This window comes from Cervus elaphus, chromosome 19, assembly GCF_910594005.1.
Source record: "Cervus elaphus chromosome 19, mCerEla1.1, whole genome shotgun sequence".
NCBI classification, from domain to species: Eukaryota; Metazoa; Chordata; class Mammalia; order Artiodactyla; family Cervidae; genus Cervus; species Cervus elaphus.
Genome location: NC_057833.1, coordinates 63,973,107 through 63,997,268, shown reverse-complemented (window position 1 = coordinate 63,997,268; position 24,162 = coordinate 63,973,107). Strand labels below are relative to the sequence as shown.

The 24,162-nt window shown below is 36.8% G+C and overlaps 1 protein-coding gene across 3 annotated transcripts in view; it reads right to left on the bottom strand.

Moving 5' to 3' along the window:
• TBC1D5 (TBC1 domain family member 5) overlaps window positions 1-24,162 on the bottom strand; it is a 564,837-nt gene that overhangs the window by 417,526 nt on the left and 123,149 nt on the right. For all 3 annotated transcript variants that reach the window (XM_043875247.1, XM_043875248.1, XM_043875246.1), the window contains one exon: window positions 3,991-4,190. The gene's annotated coding sequence lies outside the window, so the exon portion shown is untranslated. The remainder of the gene's footprint in view (window positions 1-3,990; window positions 4,191-24,162) is intronic.

The window sequence follows — 24,162 nt, the reverse complement described above, 5'->3', positions numbered from 1 at the left end:
GTGCTCTACAACTTTCAAAAACTTCACACACACAATTTCACATACTTCTATAATATTCCTTTTCCCCCCACTCCTCTACTGCCTTTCCCCACTTTCGTCTCCCAGCTGGTAAATACAAGTTTGTTCTCTACATATGTAAGACTGATCCATTTTTGTTTCATTCACTGATCTGTTGTATTTTTTAAATTCCACATATAAGTGATATTATACAGTGTATGTCTTTCTCTGACTTACTTCACTTAGAATAATGCCCTCCAAGTTCACCTGTGTTGCTCCAGATGGAATATTTCATCATTTGCCAATGGCTGAGTAGCATTCCAGTGTGTGTGTGTGTGTTTGTGTGTGCACACAAACTATCTTCTTTACAAGCCATCTGTTTATAGCAACGTGGGTTACCCCCATACACTGCTGCTTTTAAATACTGTCGCCATGAACACTGGGGCGCAGGCATCCTTTCGGCAGTGTTTTTGTTTTCCCAAATATATGCCCAGGAGCAGGACTGCTGAGCCATGTGCTAGTCGGTTTTTTTTTTTTTCTTTTTTTAAGAAACTTCCAAATTGTTTTTCACAGTGGTTGCACATATGTCCATTCTAATCAACAGCCTACAAAGGTTTTCTTTCTTTCCACATCCTCGCCAACATTTGTTATTTGTGTTCTTTTCGATGATAGCCATTCTAACCAGTGTGAGGCGGTATCTCATCACAGTGGTATCACCACTGAGGTGATATCTCAAACAAATGCAAATGCTTTGACCTTTATCTCCCTGATTATTAGTGACGCTGAGCATCTTTTCATGTGCCTACTGGTCATCTTCATTTCCTCTTTAGAAAAATGTATTCAGTTTATCTGCCCATTTTTTAATCTTTTTTTTGTATGTTGAGTTAAATGAACTATTTATACATGTTGGATATTAACCCCTTATTGGTCACATCATTTGCAAATATCTCTTCCCATTCAGTAGGCTGTATTTTTCTTCTATTGATGGCTTCCTTTGCTACACAAAAACTTTTAAATTTAATTAGGTCCTATTTGTGTATTGTTGTTTTTCTTTCTTTTGCTTTAGGAGATGAATCCAAAAACTACTCCTGTGATTTATTTCAGAGCATGTTCTGCCTCTAGGAGCTTTATAATATCTGGTCTTACATTTAGGTCTTTAGTCTATTTTTAGTTTATTTTTCTTTGTTGTGTTAGAGAATACTGCAATTTCATTCTCTGACATGTATCTGCTCAGTGTTCCCAGCACTACTTATTGAAGAGGTTGCCTTTTCTCTATTGTGTATTTGTGCCTCCCTTGTCACAGATTAACTGACCCATAAGCATGTGGTTTACTTCTGGGCTCTCTATTATATTCCACTGACATATGTACCTTTTTTAAATTATCATAGCTTTGTAGTGTAGTCTGAAATCAGAACATGTGATTCCTCCAGCTCTTTTCTTCTATGTCAAATTTGCTTTGTCTATTTGAGGTCTTTTGTGTTTTCATGCCAAATTTTAAATTATTTATTCCAGTTCTGTGAAAAACGCCATTGGTATCTTGATAGGGATTGCACTGAATATGAAGATTGCCTCAGTAATGGCAGTAATGGTAGTAATAGTAGTAATGGTAGTAATAGTAGTAATGGTAATGGTAGTAATAGTCAATTTAACAACATTAATTCTTGAATTCAAAAACATATTTTTCCATCTGTTTGTGCTGAAAATTTCCTTCATTGGTATCTTACAGTTTTCTGAGTACAAGTTTTTTATCTCCTTACTGAGATTTGTTCCTAAGTACTGTACTCTTTTTGATGAGATGGTAAATGGAACTGTTTCCTTAATTTCTCTAATAATTCATTGCTAGCATATAGAAATGCAAGAGATTTCTGTATATCAATTTTGTATCCTGCAAATTTACTGAATTCACTGATGAGTTCCAGTAGCTTCCTGGTGGCATCTTTAGGATTTCCTATGTATAGTATCATGTTACCTGCTAACAGTGACAGTCTTACTTCTTCCTTTCTAATATGGATTTCTTTTCTTTTTCTTCTCTGATTGCTGAGGCCAGGACTTCCAAAACTTAGCTGAATAAAACTGAAGACAGAGGACATCCCTGAGATTTCCTTTCTTAATATAGGTGCTTATTGCTATAAACTTTCCTCTTAGAACTGCTTTAGCTTTTAATACATTGGATTGAACATAATTTTTATCTTTTTACTTTTCTGTATATACTAAACTTTCTAAAAAATATATCACATTTTTAATTTTTAGCCGTTTGTAATTTGTGAAAAGGATAAAAATGTTAAATAAAATCAGAAGGAGCACTAGAATAGACCACTTTGGGGGGGGGGCAGAAATCTGTTATTCTAAGCTGATATAAATGACTTTGGAAGTTTAAAATATTTTAAAGCAAGAATGATGAGAACATCGGCATGCACAATTTACATAGATAGAATGAAAAAGAATAGAATTTTTAAAAATTCACCTTACTATAAAGGAATGATTCTATTAAAGATTTTCTTCCATTTATATTTTGAAATATGACCACTGGTGTCTGTGTTCTTACTGCAAAAGAACCAATAAGTGCTCCAATATTTTTCAGTAGTTACACAGTTCTTTCCCCAAGTCATCAATACTTGTAATGAATCAAAAGAAATGAGAAGCAAAGAGAAGACAACAGAAAAGCAGCTGGATTGAAACAGAAAACAAATTGCCTCATTCCATTTATTTTCCCTACAAGTCAGTCATAAAGTGATCTACAGTAGGACTTTTTGAAGTTGCAAAAGTGATCCATCATTGGATAGGGAAATAAATGTATTTATGGGTATCAGTATATATTAAATGAAGTATACAAAAAAAATGTAATAAAATAGAACACAGTATATATTCAAGGTAGCCAAGGCAGAATTGTTTCAACTTTTGTTAGCTTCATTTGTGCATTTATGCCTGTGGAAAATGTCTCATAAACACAAAATGTATTTCTTACTAAGGGTTGTGGTAAAAAATAAAAAAAATGTGAATGCTACCTATTTGATATACCTTCATCTCTAAGGACAATCATTCTAAGTTTGCAATGCCTTCAACAAACTTAATGAACATCAGAATGCAGGTAGGTAGGAAGGTAGGAAAGAAATAAAGAAAAAAGGTGAAGAAAAAGAAAAAGAGATAAGAATACAAACAGTATTCAGTAAGAAAAGGGCTGACAGTATTCCGATGGGAAAATATTTTTAAAGACCAATGCAAGTTTAATTAAGAGAGAAGGAAAACAATGAAGAAAAAGAAAAGACCGGAAGTTGGTGGGTCAATAGATAAGTGGAAAGAAATTGTCAAGGAACTCTGTGTTACAGGGTAACATTATTCCCTAAAGGAGTCTGCAATCCAAACCCAGTAGAAGTGTATAAACACATACATACACATATACACACACATGGAGAAGGAAATGGCAACCCATTCCAGTATTCTTGCCTGGAGAATTCAATGGACAGGGGAGCCCGGTGGGCTATGGTCCATGGGATTGCAAAGAGTCAGACACGACTGAGCACACAGCACATACACATACATACACATCAACACACATTTTCTGTACACAAATCTATAAAACAGATTATAATAACTATCATAAGGGTATTATTATGAAATGAATGTTTATCATTCCCCAAAACTAAATCTTAATTCCCAGCATAATGGTATAGGAGTGAGGCCTTTGTGAGGTGATTAGGTCATGGGAGTAGAGCCCTCATAAATGAGATTGGTGCCCTTATAAACAGAGACCCTTGAGAGCTCTTTTATCCTTCCACCACGTAAAGACACAGCAAGAAAGCGTCCATCTATGAACCAGCATGTGGATCCTCACCAGACACCAAATTTGCTAGCAACTTGAACTTAGACATCCCAGTCTCCAAAACAGTGAAAAATAAATTTCTGTGATTTATAAGTCACACAATCTATGAGACTAAGACAGACGTTAATAGCACTGAATTTAAAACGTACGTTTTGAAATGAACATACACTTACCTTTCAGGAAAACTTTATTGATCCACAAATCTAACTGACACTTGCAAATGCATGCTCCTGTTATGGCCCACAGATGACATCAGGCTCTGTACAATAGAATTCTCCAAAAAAAGTCTTGGTTGGCCAACAGGAAGTAAACAGTCAAGAAACAGATCAGCTAAGCTCCACCTCAGCTGAGCTTCAGGATAAACAGCAGATACCTAGAAGAATAAAGAAATAAAATAGCTTCAAGTATTCCTCTTCCTAAGCAAAGGACCCTTAAATCAAAGTCATCAATGCAAAAAGCTAAAAAAACTTATGCCATATTTTTGGCTCTTAGGAGACAAATGTTAGCTTACACATTAATCACCCTTCCCATCATCTAAAATAGAAGAAAGAAACTCACTTTATAATGCTCACAATAAAAAGCATTATAATACCAAAAAAAAAAAAAACCTAAAATACCTCAATAGAAAATACATCACCTGTTATCACTTTGTTTCACTGACATGAAGTGTTCAAATAAGAAATGCACTACTCTAATACATAATAAAATAATAAGTATTAAAATCACATAAAATAAAAAATGGAAATCTGACATTTTAAAACAAATGTGAAAAAACTCCACTGAATATTAATTCCAAAGTACTAATAAAATGCAAAACTAGAATACAGTTGTATCAGTGTGGCAAGTAAATATTATTTGTGAATTAAAAATTAACTTCCATAGCCTTTTTGCCTACAGAAAAACATTTATCATCTTTAATAATATACTTCAATACACTTTCACAAATCCTATCTGACAGAGATACATCTCTACATAAAAATCTTCAAGAATAACAACAGAATTCCTTAAATATCTACCTAATTTAAGTAAAGAACCTCTAAAGGATAATAAATTACTAAACAATATGATCATTCTATTCTAGATTTCATTCTGTATTAGCTTACTCCCAATAACCTGTTACAGTTTATTGGTGACTCAGCATATGCGCAAAAAGACAACAATACTTAGGCAATATGGAGTAAAATATAAATCAAAAACATGGAATTGAAAAGCATTATGATAAGAAGTATATCTGAAACCTCTGGGATCAAAAGAAATTAATTGCTTAGAACACATTTTAACATCATATGCTACTAAAACCAAATAACAAAGTATGATATCTAAAGACTACAAATGAATGTAGCATTGATCTTGAGATAGATTTACAGAAACTGTTTCATGCTCTGGTAACTGAATATAATTCATGTTTCGTTTGCTTGTTAGATAAAGAAAATGATTTATTACATTCTGATGGAGCATTTCCTTATTTTAACTTTCAATCTTATCTGAAAAGTTACAAACAATATGTTTCTGAGTTATATAATCTATGAGCGGAAACCACCCAGATAACCGCAGCAGCTCCTTGGACAGCCATCTAGTCACGTGGTTTTCCTGCATGGTTGAACTAAAAACTGCTACACCACTGAAACAAAGTACGCATCTACTTCGCAGCTTTCCCTCGTAAAAATACAGACTATTTTTATATTATGGATGTTTCTTTAGAGACATTCGAGGACCTATCAATTATTCCAACATAGGTGTATTTGATGAATGTATGTTTATGTAACACTTAGTACAGATTGTCATCCTACTGTGTCAACACTACTCAGAGAATGATGGCTATTTCTTCAGAAAGTATGACTGCAAACAAAGAAAAAGTAACATTACAATCAGTGTCCTCAAAAGTTTTGATTTGTTTTATTCCTAAATACATATTTTACACTACAATCAATTTTACCTTTCCTACACTGCTTGGGATTATGATTCACTTTCTTGTTCAGACAAGACATATCCATTAAAAGATTTCACTGACATACTATCGAAGAAACCAGGAGAAAGACTACAGGGAAGGCCAGGGAGCACGGATGGTTAGCTTACAGGAAGAGTGTATATTATGCCTAGACTTGTTCCGCAAACCACAGGCAGGAGGAATGTTTACCACAGTCTCACTGAAAGAATATACCAGTTTTTCTTCCAGTTATTCTCTATGGAATTGCATAAACATTGAGAAATCTAGAAATAGACATACACATGCACATATAAAAATTATTGTCAGTGTATAAGTTACTGCTGCCCTGGGACTGCAATAATTTATGTAACATCTGTTTTCATATTTTTCTAATTTTTTTCCTAATTAACATGCATATTTAACGCATAAATGCTCAGACCACCTCTTTTTTCTGCTGACTGTGCCTCTTTATTTTTGAAGTTGTGCACTCCTAGGGAGAATTCAGGATAGATGGAAACCAAAATCTTATTGAAAGCACTAATTTCACAATGTAAACAACAGTACTAAACCAATTTTCAAGAAAAGACTACAGCCTTAAGAGTTTTCACAAGAACATTTCAATCTGCTAACAATAGTCCTACAGTAAATTAATGTCAAAATACCAAAAAGTAACACAAAAGCACTGTTCCAATAGTATATTAATCTTCTTCATTCTTTTTTCTAGCTTTTATAAGGGCAAAAAAAAAAACTTTCATAACTCCTATAGTTTTTTGTCTTGGTAAATTTTGGTAGCATTTAAAAGTTTTATGCCTTAGGCAAATAACATAAATAAATACATTCCATTTATTTACCCCATAAATAAATACATCCCTTCCATTGCAAGGGCAGAGCCGACATCTTAAAGCTGTCAGCAGAGACTTCAGCAGTGGCTCTCAAACTTCAGTATCTATAAAAATCTAAGAAGTTTCTTAAAATGGAGATCCCGAAGCAGACCATCCCAAAGATATGGATACAGCAGTGGAAAAGATGACTTAAAGCTTTCTCAAATGTATCAACCAATAACAACTACTCCCCATTTTTCAGGCACACAATCTTTAAACTATTTGTTGAATATATATAACACTTCATCTAGTCCAATTAAACTGTACTCGACTTAATATAAAGATTTCAAATGTGTTTCTGAACTACTACTATCAAGGCTCCTTTTCAACAGAAAGAGGTAACTGAACAAAAGCAGTTTTGACTATACATAAAATGTCTCTACAAATTTGATTTTCCTTAACACAAATTTTAGTCTTAAACTAAATCATTTAGGAATTTCCATGTCAAAAGACATAGCAATGTTTAAGGGAGATGAATGGTTCATAAGGAAACTACTGTTGCATAAGTTAATTGACTAAATAAAGTATATTGTTGACAAGTAAAAAAAGAAGTCAAAAATATGTAAAAGTGCCTAATACAATAACAGTTATCAAAAAAAAAAAAAAAAAGAAGTAAGAGCTTACATCTAAGTCTCAGTGATACAAATGTACGCTAAACATACACTGGTACCCAAGCGGCACTCAAGACAGAAAACATCTACTGTGCTTCCAGGTCCTTCAGATCGCTCGGAAAAATTAAAGTGTGCCCATCTTCCTTCTACAGGAACCCCCCCAGTCACTATGCCAGTGTGCACTCCGGTTACTGTCCCAGCAGCCCCACTATCCTGATGGACTGGAAGGGCTGCCTACACAGCATTCCCGAGGCTTAAAGACTCTAAAAAATTTTAATGCTCCAAACTTGCACCCAAGGTTAATGGGAATATAATTTTTTTAATTTTGAAGTTTGAAGATAGATGTTATTCTTTCAAGGTTTATGTGTGAAGTTAAATATGAGCAGTTTAAAGTTTATTACATACTGTCTCCTTGTATTCATCTGAACCAAAGAAAACGTCCACTCAGGCTTGTTTAACTACATGACTTACATTAGGAGGTTGTTTGAAAACATATTTTAGTGACAATAACATCAATATTCTAATTATATTGATTAATTATATTGATTCTAATTATATTGATATTTATATGGAGTATCTCATTTACTGCCACCTTACCTGCAGCAATGAAATTAGAAGACAAATGCTTCTTGGCAAGAACGCTATAACAAACCTAGGCAGTGTATTAAAAAGCAAAGATATCACTTATTTGCCAACAAAGGTACGTACAGTCAAGGCTACAGTCTTTCTAGTTGTCATGCACAGATGTGAGAGCCGGACAATAAAGAAGACAGAGTGCCAAAGAACTGATGCCTTCGAACCGTGGTGCTCGAGAAGACTCTTGAGAGCCCCATGGAAAACAGGGAGGTCAAACCAGTCAATCTTAAAGGAAATCAACCCTGAATACTCTTTGGGAAGACTGATGCTAAAGCTGAAGCTCCAATACTTTGGCCACCTGATGCCAACACCTGACTCACTGGAAAAGACCCAGATGCTGGGAAGGACTGGGGGCAGGAGAAGAGGGTGTCAGAGGATGAGATGGTTGGATGGCATCACTGATTCAACAGACATGAACTCAGGCAAACTGCAGGAGATGGTGAGGGACAGGGAAGCCTGGTACAGTCCATGGGATTGTGAAAGGTTGAACACAACTTGGCAACTGAACAACAACCAAACCCGCAGCCTACCTTACACCAAAAACAAACAAACAAACAAACACAGCTAGTAAGAACTTAAGGGAACTAATTTGCCCAAGACCTTGTCGATAAGAAATCTGAGCCCAGAGGCCATATGGTCTTAGCCATGGTTTCGTGCCGCTTCAATTCAAAGCAACTATAAGTGTGATACACCTGATCATTACTTACTCTGTTTATAACTTCCCTTAGTTTTACAAGCCTTTATATAGGCAATGATCCCTAAAGCACTGACAAAATCTAAATCTATTTCTTTGATTTTTAGGGTAAATGAAATACTTCCAAGTTGTCCTGATTATAAAACATATCTTCATTTACAAAATCACTCTTCATCTCAGAACTTTTATAATAGCATATGACGTTTTTGTCGCTGTTGTTTAGCTGCTAACTCGTGTCTGACTCTTGCAATCCCCTGGACTGTATATTTTCTCTCAAATAGTCAGGCTCATTTTTCACAAATAGTTGGTACCAAGTTAGACCCCACACAAACTTAAGCTCCAGGCGAAACAGACACCAATGCAGGTATAATTAAAGACGAGAAAACATCTTATGATTTGAGTATTATACCTTCTTATTTTTCTCTTGATGGCAACGTAACCTCTCTTATCTGTATCCTGATCCATTTAGGGTCAAACTTGGATATCAAATTCAAATTAGCTTACAAATAAGAAACAGATCAGTCTCAATCACTGTAAATAAACCAAAAGAAGTTGAGTCATTTCTGAGAGCTGCTTTCTAAGAGGTCCGTTTCCATCTCGGGAGACCAGTCTAAATCCCCAAGATGAGTTAGAAAATTCCCAGAACTGTGGTTACCATAAAAAAAAGAGGCAGATTCAACCTGATTCAAAAAGATGAAAAATTCACTTAAGCATATGTTAGTTTTTGTTTATTTCTCATGGCAGACATGAGGCATGGGAATTTTCAAAGAAGATATCCTTCACAGTACAATAAGGATACAAACATACTTTAAGTATTCCCTTCTTTTAAGTATGTTCCTGTAGTTAAGATGAAAATAAATAAGATTCCTAAAGAAATTATTTTAGATTACACAGAGTCCAACTTTAAGCATCATCCATAATTTTATTCTGTATTCTAAATTCTCAGTTCCAAACTTATTAAATTATTCCACGTCTCATTAACTACTACTCCTTATGTTATTCCATTTGTTTCAGAGTTCCTTTTTTAATCTATTGCCTTTTTGTAACATCACCTGCCTGACACCTTTTATTCAATAAAAACTCTTAATATATTTTGTTCAAATTGTAGAGAGAAAAACTCAAACCATAGTTGACTGCGCTGGAGGAAAGCCTATGACAAGTAGTCACTGTCCCAAGTTATTCCAGAATTCTGAGGAAGCTTTAGTTTTCAAAAAACAGAAGTGCACAACACTAATTAAAACCAGAAGAAAACAGGTAAGTTAGCTCTCCAAAGGACTCAATTATTTAACACACGTACGTTTTCTGCATTGTGGCTCAAGACTTTGTCATCACTTACTTTACTAGCAAACTATTGTTCCTTTGTTGGCCGCCCTGCCTACAAGTGCCTTCTCAAACAAAAAGAAAAGAGGCCTGGACTGGATAATGTTGCTACCGACTAGCAGCACAGAAAACTAACGGAACCAGTCACTGGGTAGTTGCTATTTCAGGGCTTCCCAGGCGGCACACTGGAAAAGAACCTGCCTGTCGATGCAGGAGACACGGGTTCCACGCCTGAGTCAGAATGATCACCTGGAGCAGAAAACAGCAACCCACTCCAGTATTCTTGCCGGGAGTATTTTATGCAGAGGGGCCTGGCCTGCTACAGTCTTCCGGTCGCAAAGAGTTGGACGTGACAGCGTGACTGAGCAGAGCACAGTGAGCATGTCAGAAAGGTAATCCAGTAACAGGACAGAGTGCTGACAACCAAACCAGCACAGCAGTGACACAAACGGAGGCGGGAGAGAGAAAAACCATGAGAAAAATGGTGGTGCCGAGACACAGAGACGGAAGAAGAGAAACGAGTTCAGTAAGCTTCCGAAGTTCCTAATCTAGCAGGAAGGCAGATGATTTGTGCCATAAAAGGAATCTTTAAAAAAAATTTTAAGGTGAGAGGAGAAAGAGATAAGAAAAAAGGCTGATTAAAAGCACAAACTATTGAATATACATGAATTCATATACATGCCTACCTCAGAATCTTGCCCTCCTGAAAAAGGGATGCTGAGGACAAAATAAGTAACACATGAGTGGTCTCAATTTTAATTCTGCTCACTTTTGTAATATTAAGTAAACTAACTTCACTGACTAAAATGAAATTTAGAAAACAGATCATACCACTAATTCCTCAAGCATCTGAGGTTTCATTTTATTTTAGAAAGTCTCCTCAGTTCTAAACACACCAGTTCAAGCCTAGAAATATCTCCAATTGAGTATTCTCTTTAAAATTTTTGCCAAGTTGTGATCTCTATAATTCACATATCTCACTTTGAGCTACTTGTTGGTATAAATTATCCAGCTGAATTTCAAATTTTGTATTAGGTTACTTGTTTAGTAAGTTTGAAACTAATAGTTCAGCAACACAGATACAGAAAGATCACATGTGTATCAGTCAATGTGACAGGCGTTAATTTAAGATTAAACTTTCTAAACAACTACTTTCTAGATAGTTTTCAATATATTATCCCTGATAGACCACGCATACATATACACTGGAGAAACAGATATTTTTAATGGCATTCCTTCTAAAATATCCCCAAACTAGTATTCAGGTTGACCAAAAACACATCCTAAGCCTCATTAGTATAAACGTACAACAAATACAGAAAACTCTCAGAATAAGTCTTCAAATAGAAAATTACTATTCCAAGAAATTCCTATCTATGGCTTATTCCACCCCACATCCAAAGCTGACATAACCACTTGGAAAGAGCTCCAAAGAGATTGTTGAAACACTTGTTCAAAGCAATTCCAGAATTTCCTTATGAAGAACTTGTCACTCTTGCCAGAAGGCTAGACTTGTTTTGGACACCTGAGTTCTTCAGTCAGAACATGTTTAAAATGAGGGAGTAAGTTTTAGATTTAAGCCACTTTTTCTAGCTGTTAAAACAAGGAACACCATTGACTAGAAAACAGCTCACAAGGTAACAAGATTCACTCATGTATATATTGTTATTAATATGTATATGTTATTTTTAGGAAACAGTTTAATTCTCAAGTATGAGATTTTAAAAAAATAAATACTAAGTTCAAAAAATACTCTGGTGTATTTCTTTTTTAACTACGAATCCTCTATTTTGACCCTTAGTAGCTTAGTCTGTCTTGAGTTCTATTTAAGGAAGATTTGATGCCTAGAAACAACATAACATAATTTTTTTAATTTGCTAAGCTAAAATTCTCTGAGTTCAGCTTAGGCTTCCATCTGTCCAAAACATCCATCTATAGATTGATTCAGTTCTCTTCAGTACTAATTTTGCTTCTTATACAAAAACTTCTCACCAGAACAAGAACTATTTGCAAAGCAGCTGAGCTGCATTTTCTAATGGACTTCCAAGCCTTGACACAATTAATAAGGCCAGTGCGTCTCTATGAATGAGTGACTCACAAACTTGCTTTTTTTTAAATATTTAATTTTTTTATTTGGCTGTGCCAGGTCTTTGTTGAGGCACTCGTGACTTTAGTTGCAGCATGTGGGATCTAGAGTCCTGACCAGGGTGTGAACCCAGGTCTCCCCCGCACTGGGACCACGGAGTCCCAGCCACTGGATCATCAGGAAGTTCCTTGATTTGTTTTAAACAGTCAAGCTCTTAAACTGTAACAAATACTACTTACATAATATCATATACTTCTACAAAACCACACAATCCAAACATACACGAGCAAACTCTAAGGAAAATTTACCTAAGAAAATCCCAGAATTTTCAGGACTTCAAGTCTTAGCAGAAATGAATTACATGTAGTAAAAATGTTTAGTTTAACCTGGCATTTTTAGCAACTAGAATTCTGCTGTTGAGAATTTTCTGAACTTACAGCTCATTTTGATCATGCCAGTTTGTTTGAGCACAGAAAACGGGAGCAAATATTTTTAAAAAGAAAAACGATAGTCTTTCAGGACTTGTGAAAGGACTTCTGATCACATCAGAAAATGTGATCAGATAGGAGAACAAAGTTCACCACATGTGGAGGCTCATTTTATCAACCTGGGTGATTAAACATCAGCTGAGTGTGTATCATTTGGGGAAAACATAACAGTAAACATTAACATGTATATAACAACATGAGCGACTGCGGCAGACAAGTCTAGTGAGGTTTCTGCGATTCATGCAAACAAAGGGGGAGGGGGGCTTTGTTAACATCCAATAATGCAATATGGGAATTATATTTATACTGCATATAATAATAGATGTTTTCATGATATTGAATAGACTTTTTCACACAAAGATGAAGATCATTCGCCAAATTATTGTGACTACTGTATTATATCCTGAAAAATAATGATAAATCATACAAGCCTGCTCTGTAATTCCTGGCCCATTTATCTTGCTAGTCTCCCTCTTCTAAACTATGATACACTAGAGCACAAGAAAAATGGATTTCTTATTCCGTCACTATCCTACTGTCCACCTCCCTGCCCTTTCCTCCGTAAAGTCAATCATACGTTTCTTAGTAGAATTTAATTTTCATCAAGTATTTGTGTTTTTTTACTCAAATCAATGGCTACCTATGATAAATGAAATATGAGACTATTATAGTAAGTGTAATATCAGATAAAGGACTGACACAGCATTTCGGTAAGGAAAATTAGGATTAGTAATTATTAATTTATATGGAATTTTTTATTTCATAAGTTTGAATATATAAATGATATTAATTAGCATAAGAAATGTTTGGTTTACTATAATTAAAGATAACAGAATTATATTCCTTCAGAAAAGTTAAATATAGTAGTTTACAATACTAAAGCTTTAAATAAGGGTGCAGCTCACACACTTTAAAAATCTTTTTGTTTAAATCACACATACACTTTTGGCAAGTGGGTAATCATTACACAGACAAAAACAACAATAAGGACAACAAATAACCCCAAAGTAGTATATCATATATCATGGCCCCAAAGGAGCCCAATACACACCAATGGCTTCTGATAAAAGAGGAAATTCCAACTCTGGCTAAACTGCACAAAATAATAAGAAAGAGGAGAAAACTGAGAAGAAATGGCTTAATCAAATTCCCCTCCAACAGTTAATTTAATTTTACTGAGGAAAATGATTAACCATGCAAAAGCTGCTATAGTTATTAGATTAAAATCAAGTATTTTCCAGAATATCTTTTGGAAAGTAATATGTAGTTAATACTCCACAGAAGTAATCCAAAAAGTCAGGTAGCTATTGATTTTAAAAGTAATCATTTTTAAAAATAATCATTATTTGCAAGACAGTTAATAGAGTATTATTAGACTGAGGTTATTATAACCCATTAATTCAAACTGCAAATTAACATCTCCTGTTCACTATGTGAAAAACTCCACAGTGAAAGTGAAAGTGAAGTCACTTAGTCGTGTCCGACTCGTAGTGACCCCATGGACTGCAGCCTAGCAGGCTCCTCCATCCATGGGATTTTCCAGGCAAGAGTACTGAAGTGGGTTGCCATTTCCTTCTCAAAAAAAAAAAAAAAACAAACCCCAAAAACAGTAGTAAATAAAAATGGAATACCAACTTAGTCCATTTTAAAGTTTTACATAATGACTTATGGGGCTTTCAGCCTCCCTCCAACATGACCTACACTATTACTTGAACATCCATATAAATTAGAATCTGCATTATCAATTTTCTGTACTCATCCCAGTTAATAACTTAATACACCTGGCATCTATGCTTTTTTTCCCATATTTGAAACCTACAGATATCAGAGATTCTGAAGAAAAAGAAATCAAAATTGAGCTCAAAGGGGAAAAAAGATAGAGTACATGTGCAAATTCAGAGCTGACCCTCTTACTCCCCAAATCCAGTTCATTCCTGCTGATTTCTGAAGAGCTGCCATCAACCCACAACCTTGAGGATTCAAAACAAGACCTATGTAATCAAGGAGCAAAGTGACTGCTCATTTCTTGAAGAAAAGACTACAAATCTTTTTATGTATGAAGTGTACTGGAGGTTTTCGGTCAGTAAAACACTCCATATCACACAACCCATTAGAAGCAAAACTATAGCATCATTTCAGGAGACTCAGAAGAAAAATTTTGATAATACTCAACACCATTCATGACTTTTTTTAAATCAAAAACAAATTTTAACTAGAAAAACAAGAAAACTACCTTAAAGTGATGAAGTGAATGAAATCAATCTTTCAAAAATCCATAGCAAACATAATACACAGTGGTGACACTGGCATTCTCCTCACTCCAGTCTGCAAGGCAGCTAGAACCTGTGGCATCTTTTCTACTAGAGAGACCTGAGACAGAAGAGGAGTGTGAGCAAGGACAAAAGAAACATGGACCTCCCACCACAAGACAGGGAGGCAAAAGCTTGGCTGCTAGTTTCACAGGCAGCGGGGGTCCCTTAGAACCTGCAGTCACTGAGTCCCTGCTCCAGGCCGGGCCCTGCAGCAGCACAGAGGAGCCCGCCCCGCTCTGTCTTCATAAAGGCTTTGTGGATAAGAGAGAGTGGACTATCTAAATCCTCGCCTCCCTTTTTTTCTTTTCTTTTTGTTCGGGTGTTTTCACAGGTCTCACTTATAACCAACAAAGGTCCATCTAGTCAAGGTATGGTTTTTCCAGTAGTCATGTATGGATGTGAGAGTTAGAGCCCACAAGGCTGAGTGCTCAAGACTTCAAGCTTTTGAACTGTGGTGTTGGAGAAGACTCCTGAGAGTCCCTTGTACGGCAAGGAGACCCAACCAGTCCATCCTAAAGGAGATCAGTCCTGAATATTCATTGGAAGGATTGACGCTGAAAATGAAGCTCCAATATTTTGGCTACCTGATGCGAAGAGTCGACTCATCAGAAAAGACCCTGATGCTGGGAAAGACTGAAGGCGGGAGGAGCAGAGGACGACAGAGGGTGAGATGGTTGGATGGCATCACCGACTCGATGGACATGAGTCTGAGTAAACTCCGGGAGTTGGTGATGGACAGGGAGGCCTGGCGCGCTGCGGCTCATGGGGTCGCAAAGAGTCGGACACGACTGCGTGGCTCAACAACAGCACTTATATCAAAGGGAAAGAATCTTCATTAAAGTCCATATTTCTTCAGAAAAAAAAAAATACTACTACAGGCTGCCAGGTCCCTGCCCACCATGCAGCCTGCAATGGTATTTCTGTACTTATTCCTCACGTTTTGCTTTCCTGGCATTTTGCTTCCTACTTGTGATTATCATGTGAAAATCTGGGAGGTTTCACTACTTGCTTCCAGGGGGTTCCTTCCCACTGTTTACAAACACCACAACATTTAAAAGGGCCAATTCACCATACTTGTCACTTCCTAGTGCTGATGCTATTTCCAATCCATGATGGATTTTGTTAAAATGCACTATTTTACATTTTACAAAACTTTTCAAAGTATAGCAAAATACTAGCACTACTCCAACTTTTTCAAAAACTTCCCATTTTGCTTATGGAACATTTTTCTTGAACATTATCTTTAGGAAAAGCACAAATCCTTTTTTATATGACTCCTTCCCTTTCCAAGTTACTGAAACTGTACTCTTAAACTGCAGAGGCAATGTCCTTTCCCATGTCCTCATACTCCCTGATGTCTCTGCAGTCCCAATATCTAAAACCTCCTTCCTAGCATCTGACTTCTTTGTTTCTATAACTTTTTTTTCCCCCAACAATAGACCCCTCAATTTCTGACCCTTGTTCTGACGCTACCACCTTATGAATTTGTACGGGGTTCTCCAGGGTAGCTTTCTTCGGTTCTCTAGGATTCCTCTCTAGCTTCACTTCCCTCCTCCCTACCTGCTCCCCTGGCTGCTTTGCTGCCTTAGCAGTTTCATTCAGATCCCATGCCTTCAGTTACCCCCTTCTGTCTTCATGTCTTTAGTCCTTGCCTGGATCTCAAGAACTAGACCTAACTGGCATGCAGGTAGCACCCAAAGTCAACACTGCCCGCTGGCTGGATGCGGTCTCAAAAGAGGTCCCAGTGCTGCTCTGGTCCCTGTGCTAGCAGATGGCAGCGTGCACTGAAGAAGGAACACTAATTCCACATTCTTGTATTTAGGACTGACTCTTGACAACCTGAGTGTCAGTTATCTCTAATGTTACTTGTACGTCTCCACTTTATGTATTCTACCAAACATGTCTCTATTCTTTACTCATGAAGTTTCTTCTGTCTGGGTTTCCCTTTCCTTTGGCTAGAGAAAACTAGAGAGAGTAGACAGATAATCAACACAGCCTGGAAATGCAGCAGATAAAGACTATGAGTGAGAAAGAAGGATCAACAAAGACGCTCAGATGTCCAGCTTTTACAACGAGAGATATAAAGATACTAGTCACTTAAATAAAACTAGAGGCATTTGAGAGAGGAGTTAGAACTTACATTGTGAAGTGATTTGACATCTCAAAGTGGAAAGAGATACTAAACAGGCAGGTTGATGTGTAGATCTTCATTTCAGAAGACAGGTGTAGATTAGCAATGTTACTCTCAGAATAACTGTAATAATTTATTTATAACTGTAATGAAAATTCAGGCCACAGGTTTGCTTTGAAAGTTAATATACATAAAGCTCAAAAAGATAGACTAGAATTATAAAAGCAGCAGCCTAGGACATGCTATTAGAAATGAAGTAGAAAAACAGGAGCCAGAAAACTGGAAAGGAACAAGCAGAAGAATGTGATTTTACAGTAGCAGAAAAGCCCAGTTAGAAGGCAGCATGGTCTGCAATGTTACTGAGAGGAAAAGGAAGAAAGTAGGACAAAGATAGGAAAAAAGACATCCCACGAGATTTAGTAACACAGGGGCCATAAAGGCGGTCTTAGCTTTGACGACAGGGAAACCAGAGCAGAGCCGCTGGAGGAGAGAATGGAAGGTGAGCAGCTGCCAGGCAGAGGTGACTCCTTCACAATACTTGGCTATGAAAGGGAAGACGGGTATTTAGAGAGCGATATATAACACACAGAGTGCCTCTCAAGCCCTGGGAACAGCACATTATTTCATGCACTTTTATCTTTTCTCACATGGCTACCTCTCAATGTAACAGTCATTACTACTAAGGTCAAAAACAGAGAAGGCGGCTCACTGTGACCACTATTACTTTTTTCCTGGACATATTAGTAATTGAAATCAGAATATAGAAAACCATTAAAAACATTAAAAAAAAATAAGAATTAGAAAAGAAAACTGTACTTTGGTACAGTTTGGTGATTTGCCAATGACCTGATGCAGATGAGATGGAAAATCCTAGAAAATCAATGAAGAAACTCAAAAAACAAAATAATTCAGCATGGGAGCAAGATATAAGATAAACATGCAAAAACCAGTAACACTCACATATACAAATAACATCAGATAGGATATCTAATGAATAAGAAAGTCGCATTTAAAATAGTAATAATGTTAAATATAGGAATAAATGGAAATGTTCAAAACTTACATGAACAAACACTCTTAAAGACACAAAAGTAGGCCTAAATGATGGGAGAAACAAAAAAAATCTTGTCCTTGGCTAGGACATCTCAACATCAACATGTCATAAATTTACAAATTTAACTTGAGCTAGAGAATGTTATATTGAAGTTCAAATGGAAAAGAAAAATTCAGGAAAAGTCAGCACACACTGAGAAGAAACAGGCAGTGGCTGCAGCTCTCATCAGAATAAACTACAAAGCCCCTGTACTTAAGAGAGCATGGCACAACTGAAAACACAGCAGACCAGGGAGACAGAACACAAAGCCCAGAAGCAGACTTAGCTATGACAGAGTGACACCTCGGAACACAAGCATGAGAGTGGGCTTTTCAACAAACGCATAGGCATTTGGGGAAAAGAAACAGAAGACAAAAACCAGATCTGTTTCTCATACCATACACAAAAATAAACTCTGAATAGATCAGAGATTTAAGTGTAAATAATGAAACCATACAGGCTGAATTTCTCCTATAACCTGAGAGTTATAAAAAGAAAACTCTTTCTAATTAGAACACCAGAAGCAAAATCAAAATTGAGATGACAAATCAGGAGAAAACATTTGTAGTATAACTCACTGAATAAATGTTTAATATCACTACAAACAACTTTCTAAAAAAGACCTATAGAAAGTGGTTTTTATTTATTTTTTTTTAATTTATTAATAATCAACTTTATTCAAGAAATTCAAGGTGAGGTGTGTTGGAAAATATCACTTTCTTTTTTTTTTTTTTCCAGTGGGTTTTGTCATACATTGATATGAATCAGCCATGGATTTACATGTATTCCCAAAGAAAGTGGTTTTTAAACAGATGAAAAGACATTCAGTTCCACTCATAATAAAATGAAATGCAAATTAAATGTACAATGAGATATCATTTTACATCTATCAGATTGAGAAGAATTCCAGAGTTTCACAGTATACTCTGCTGGCAAGGCTATAGAGAAACAGGCACTCCTAGACACTCCTATTGGAAATGCAAAATGGTAAACATCAGCCAAGCGAGGGAACCGTGCAATTATCTAATTAAACTACATAAGCATTTACACTTTGAATCAGTAAGCCCATTTCCAGGAATTTCCCTCAAGATAAACCTGCAACAATATGAAAATGCATATACACTAGTATATTCATCATAGCATTATTTGCAATTGCACAATACCAGAAATTACTTTAAAATCCACATGTAAGAGACAGGTTGAATAAACCATGGTTCAGTTCAGTTCAGTTCAGTTCCTCAGTCACGTCCGACTCTTTGCGACCCCATGAACCGCAGCACACCAGGCCTCCCTGTCCATCACCAACTCCTGGAGTCCACCCAAACCCATGTCCATTGAGTCGGTGATGCCATCCAACCATCTCATCCTCTGTCATCCCCTTCTTCTCCTGCCCTCAATCTTTCCCAGCATGGTCTTTTCCAATGAGTCAACTCTTCACACGAGGTTACCAAAGTATTGGAGTTTCCGCTTCAGCATCAGTCCTTCCAATGAACACCCAGGACTCATCTCCTTTAGGATGGACTGGTTGGATCTCCTTGCAGTCCAAGGGACTCTCAAGAGTCTTCTCCAACACCACAGTTCAAAAGCATCAATTCTTCGGCATTCAGCTTTCTTTATAGTCCAACTCTCACATCCATACATGACCATTGGAAAAAGCATAGCCTTAACTAGATGGACCTTTGTTGACAAAGTAGTGTCTCTGCTTTTTAATATGCTGTCTAGGTTGGGCATAACTTTCCTTCCAAGGAGTAAGCGTCTTTTAATTTCATGGCTGCAATCACCATCTGCAGTGATTTTGGAGCCCAGAAAAATAAAGTCAGCCACTGTTTCCACTGTTTCCCCATCTATTTGCTATGAAGTGATGGGAACAGATGCCATGATCTCAGTTTTCTAATGAAAACTAATGAAATGAATGAGAAATCTCTAAAACTGATATGATTTCCAAGAGATTGATAAATGAAAACAAGCAAACTGCAGAAGAACATATATAATATACTACACTTCTTATAACAAAGGGGAAATAAAAAATGTAAGAAAAATTACCTGCTTATCTGTATAAAAGTAAGGATGAACTGAAAAAAAAAAACAAAAAACAGTAAAGTTGTTTACCTATAAAGGGTCGAGTAAATGGGGGATATGGAAGAACTTTTTCATACAATCTTATTTTTTGGAAAAGTCAATCATTTTCTACATATTCAAAAAATTAAATCAACAATGATGTGATGCTAAAAGAAAACTAAAATGAGTGAGCTCAGCTATATTCACATTTAAAGGATAAAAAAGAAAGAAGTAATCCAAGTAATTAAGAACACGGCATTTGATTATATATACTCACAGAATTGAGTGGGGTGAGGAGGGAGAACTTCAAATAAACCTTGAACTGGCAAAGTTGCTGGTAAATATGTTCGTTCTAACACCATAATGAACCAATTCTGAAACTATCTTAGATCGGTTATTGAGCTGCACAAAGAAGTTAATACTGTTGGAAGCCAATGTTCTTACTATGAAAGAAGGAACATGTAAATATGGAGAAGTGGAAGACAAGAAAGAACCCTGTGGAAGAATTAGAGAAGCTGATGTGAACTAAGATTTCTAAAATGTGTATATGTGTGTTTATCAGTATGGATGCCTGTATATATTTCTGTATCAATGCAGATGCATATACATACGCCCATACTTTCTATGGGCACTCTCTCCTCTAAAAGGGCCTAAAGCCAAGACCCCATAGTGATGAGCACAGTCCACTAATACTATTACCCCACTAAAAGCAATCAGAGTTCCTCAGGGAAATGGCCAAGAGCTGCCAGGGCGGAATAGATCAGAGATAAGTCTGTGACAAGTTGCTTTGCCAGAAAGTTCTTAAGAAAGCACTCAAAAATGTGATGGGGGAATGCCATGTACTTCTACTAAACCAAACTTGGACAATTTGAGCATCAAAATAAGTCATGAATTACAAACCATTGAAAAGAACAGATATCCATGAGCTCATACCAATAATAAATGACTGAATGAATAAGTAAGTGAATCAATCAATCAATCAGAATGGTTTTCCTTACAGAAGAATGCTGTTACTGATGAGGAGGAGGGCTGAAATTGGAAAGTCAGCAGTTTACAACCACTATAGACAAAACTACACCAGGCAAGAATCCTCAACAGAGGCTAAATCTAGATGAAAACTTTGAGCAGGATATTGGCATGATTCTAAAGTGTTTCCCAACTGACTGCTTATTATAGTTACAAGGAAAAGAAAACAAAACAAAAACCTTGAACTCTACGGTGGAGAAATCTGGTAACATTCTGACTGAATGATCACAGGTAACATTCCCAGGGTGCCTCTAGATGTAACATCCCAAGGATACAACCCCCTTTCTGCAGTCTTCTGGTGGGAATGCAGAACCCAGATCTGATCACGAGGAAATGGCAGACAATCCGAATGAGGAGTGATAGACAGACAGACAAATGAAGGGTTGTATCACTCAAAAATGTCAATGTCATAAAAAAGGAAAGGCTGTTTGACCATTTCAAATTACAGAAGGCAAAAGAGACAAAACAGCTAAACACAATGTCCGGTCCTAGACTGGATACTTACTGAAGGGAAAAAAAGCTTATGTGAGGAATATTATGGCTTCACATGAGAAATCTAGAATATGGACAACAGATTATTTATAAATATATTCAAGTTACTGAAGCTGAATATTTTACTATAGATATGGACAAGAACATCCCTATTAGGAATATACACTGACAGGCTTCCAGATATAAACGCAATCTTTGCTCCAAGTTCAGGGGAAAAACTGTGTGCATGTGTCCGCGTGTTCGAAGGGAAGAAGGGAAGAGACGCACCTAAATGATAAGTGAGGTAAAATGTTCACAGTGAATCTAGGTAAACAGAACACTATTCTTCAATTATCTGTTAAGCCACCATTTGCAAATTTTTCTACCATATTATTCCCATGGTAAGTTGAAGAGAGTGAGGGTCTCATGATGTGAACTCATCAGGAAGTGAGCCCTCTCCCTCTTACTCCAAAGTCTAGCACGGATTTCAACTATCACAGTATATTGCATTTGGGATGTTAACCTGGGTGGCTCAAACAGTAAAGAATCTGCCTTCAATGCAGGAGAGCTGGGTTCGATCTCTGAGTCGGGAAGATCCCCTGGAGAAGGGAATGGCTCCCCACTCCATATTCCTGCCCGGGAAATCCCATGGACAGAGAAGCCTGGCCGGTCACAAAGAGTCAGACACAACTGAGCGACTACCACGTCAGCTCCAAGACTTCCAAGGTCGTTTGGTCTATCCTATCTCACCTTCTGAAATTCCCTCCTAAGATTCTTTCCTCTGTCCCCCTACCCTCTAACACTATAGTTGCTTCTTGCCTCAGGCTCTCCAGCGCACAGTACAATGGCCAACTTTACTTTCTTACAAATCCCTTTGGAAAATCGTTTAGCTGGAAATTCCTGGATTTCAGCTCTCATACATTTACTGGACTATACTTCACTTACTCCAATAGGCACCTTGCTTACTCTCTATTTAGGATTCCAGTAACTGTTCATTGAGCTGAAATGTTTAACTTGTTTCATCTCTTGCTCATGGCTGTCCTCATTCTAGCAAATACTGAGAATGCTCCAGGTCCTCCCTTCCACTTGCCCACCAAATCTGACCGGGATCTAGCCAACATTCACTTTCCAGAAGATGCTCTCTCAGTTTTACCAGATGGAAGTGTCTGCCATGCTCAGTCCCCTCAGCAGACAACGGCTGTAGCAACATCATTCGCACAAATAACAACACTATAAATTGTGTTTTTTGTGGCATAACCGTCATGACAATTTCAAAAGTTGTCTTCATCTCTTATTTTGATTAAGAAAAATAAATACTGGAAAGAAGTCAGTGTGTGCATATGCTGAAAGATAAGAATGTTTTTGTTTAAAAAAAAAAAAGAATGTTTTTGTTTGTTTTTTTAAGAAAAAGAAAAAGGATGCCAGATGCTATGGCCAAGTAAATTTGGAAAATGATACACTGAATAAAGCTACACCAGGTTCTTAAAATTTTTTAATACAAATCAATCACATGTTGTGATTCTCTTAAAGAGGAACAAAGTATACAGTGCTTTCTAAACTTACTTGACCACAGGCTTTTCTACTCAGAGCTTGAACTGGGAAAAACATACCACAGACTATATACTATGGAAATGCTGCTACAATGCTACTGGGAGAAAGCACCAGATTATCAGGAACTTATCAAGACTTAAGAACCAAAAGAAACCAACTGCTTAACATTAGCAGAGTCCTGTGAAGCTTCCCACCTATAATACAGAGGAGCTACAGATCCTAACTCTAATTACTTAAAGACCAAAACCCCAGAGAGTTCTAGATCAAATACTTGCCTACTTCAGGGCCCAGTGAAAATTCTCATGTCAACTTCCTACCGTCTCCCCCAGCCCCTGAACTGCCAATGACCAACTAACTCCAATCCGCCGCTTCACCATTACAACACACACATGCAGAGAGAAAAGGAGAGGTTTAGGCTGAGAAGCTTCTCAACTTTTAATGTGTATACAAATTAGCTGGTAACGTTGATCAAAATGCAGATTCTGATTCGGCAGGCATGGGTTTGGGCCCCATATCCTGCATTTCCAGCAAGCTCGCAGGTAACACCAAATGCTGTCAAACAAGGCACCTCACTCTGGCAGAGTTCTGGGCACCTTACGACAAAAAGAGGCCCCTAACTTATAAGCACACACTAGCTCTCCTTCAAACTGCTGTTCAAAACTCAGATTCTCCCAGACGAAAACAATGAAGCTTTCAATCATCTATAAAAACTGAAACTGTGTACAATAAAAAGAAGATACTAAAATCATTATCCGCTAACAATTATTTTTCTTTAAAAATGGCAGTCTCCTGCATATTGCCATAAAAGTGAATGTATTTATACAAAAATCACTTAAGTCTAAATCCTCATTCTACTTCTGTATGGAAATACCCATACCAACGACACAAAAATGCACTGAAGTCTGTGGCGGTCAGCAATCGTCTCCACCTTCAGTGACTCACAAGGCTACAAAGAGAAACTACTATTGCCATGCCTCCACCCAAAAAAGGACGTAAAAAGCGAGCATCTTTCTCAATGATTTACTGAAAGCAGCAGCTCATTTTAATAAAAGCATCCGAA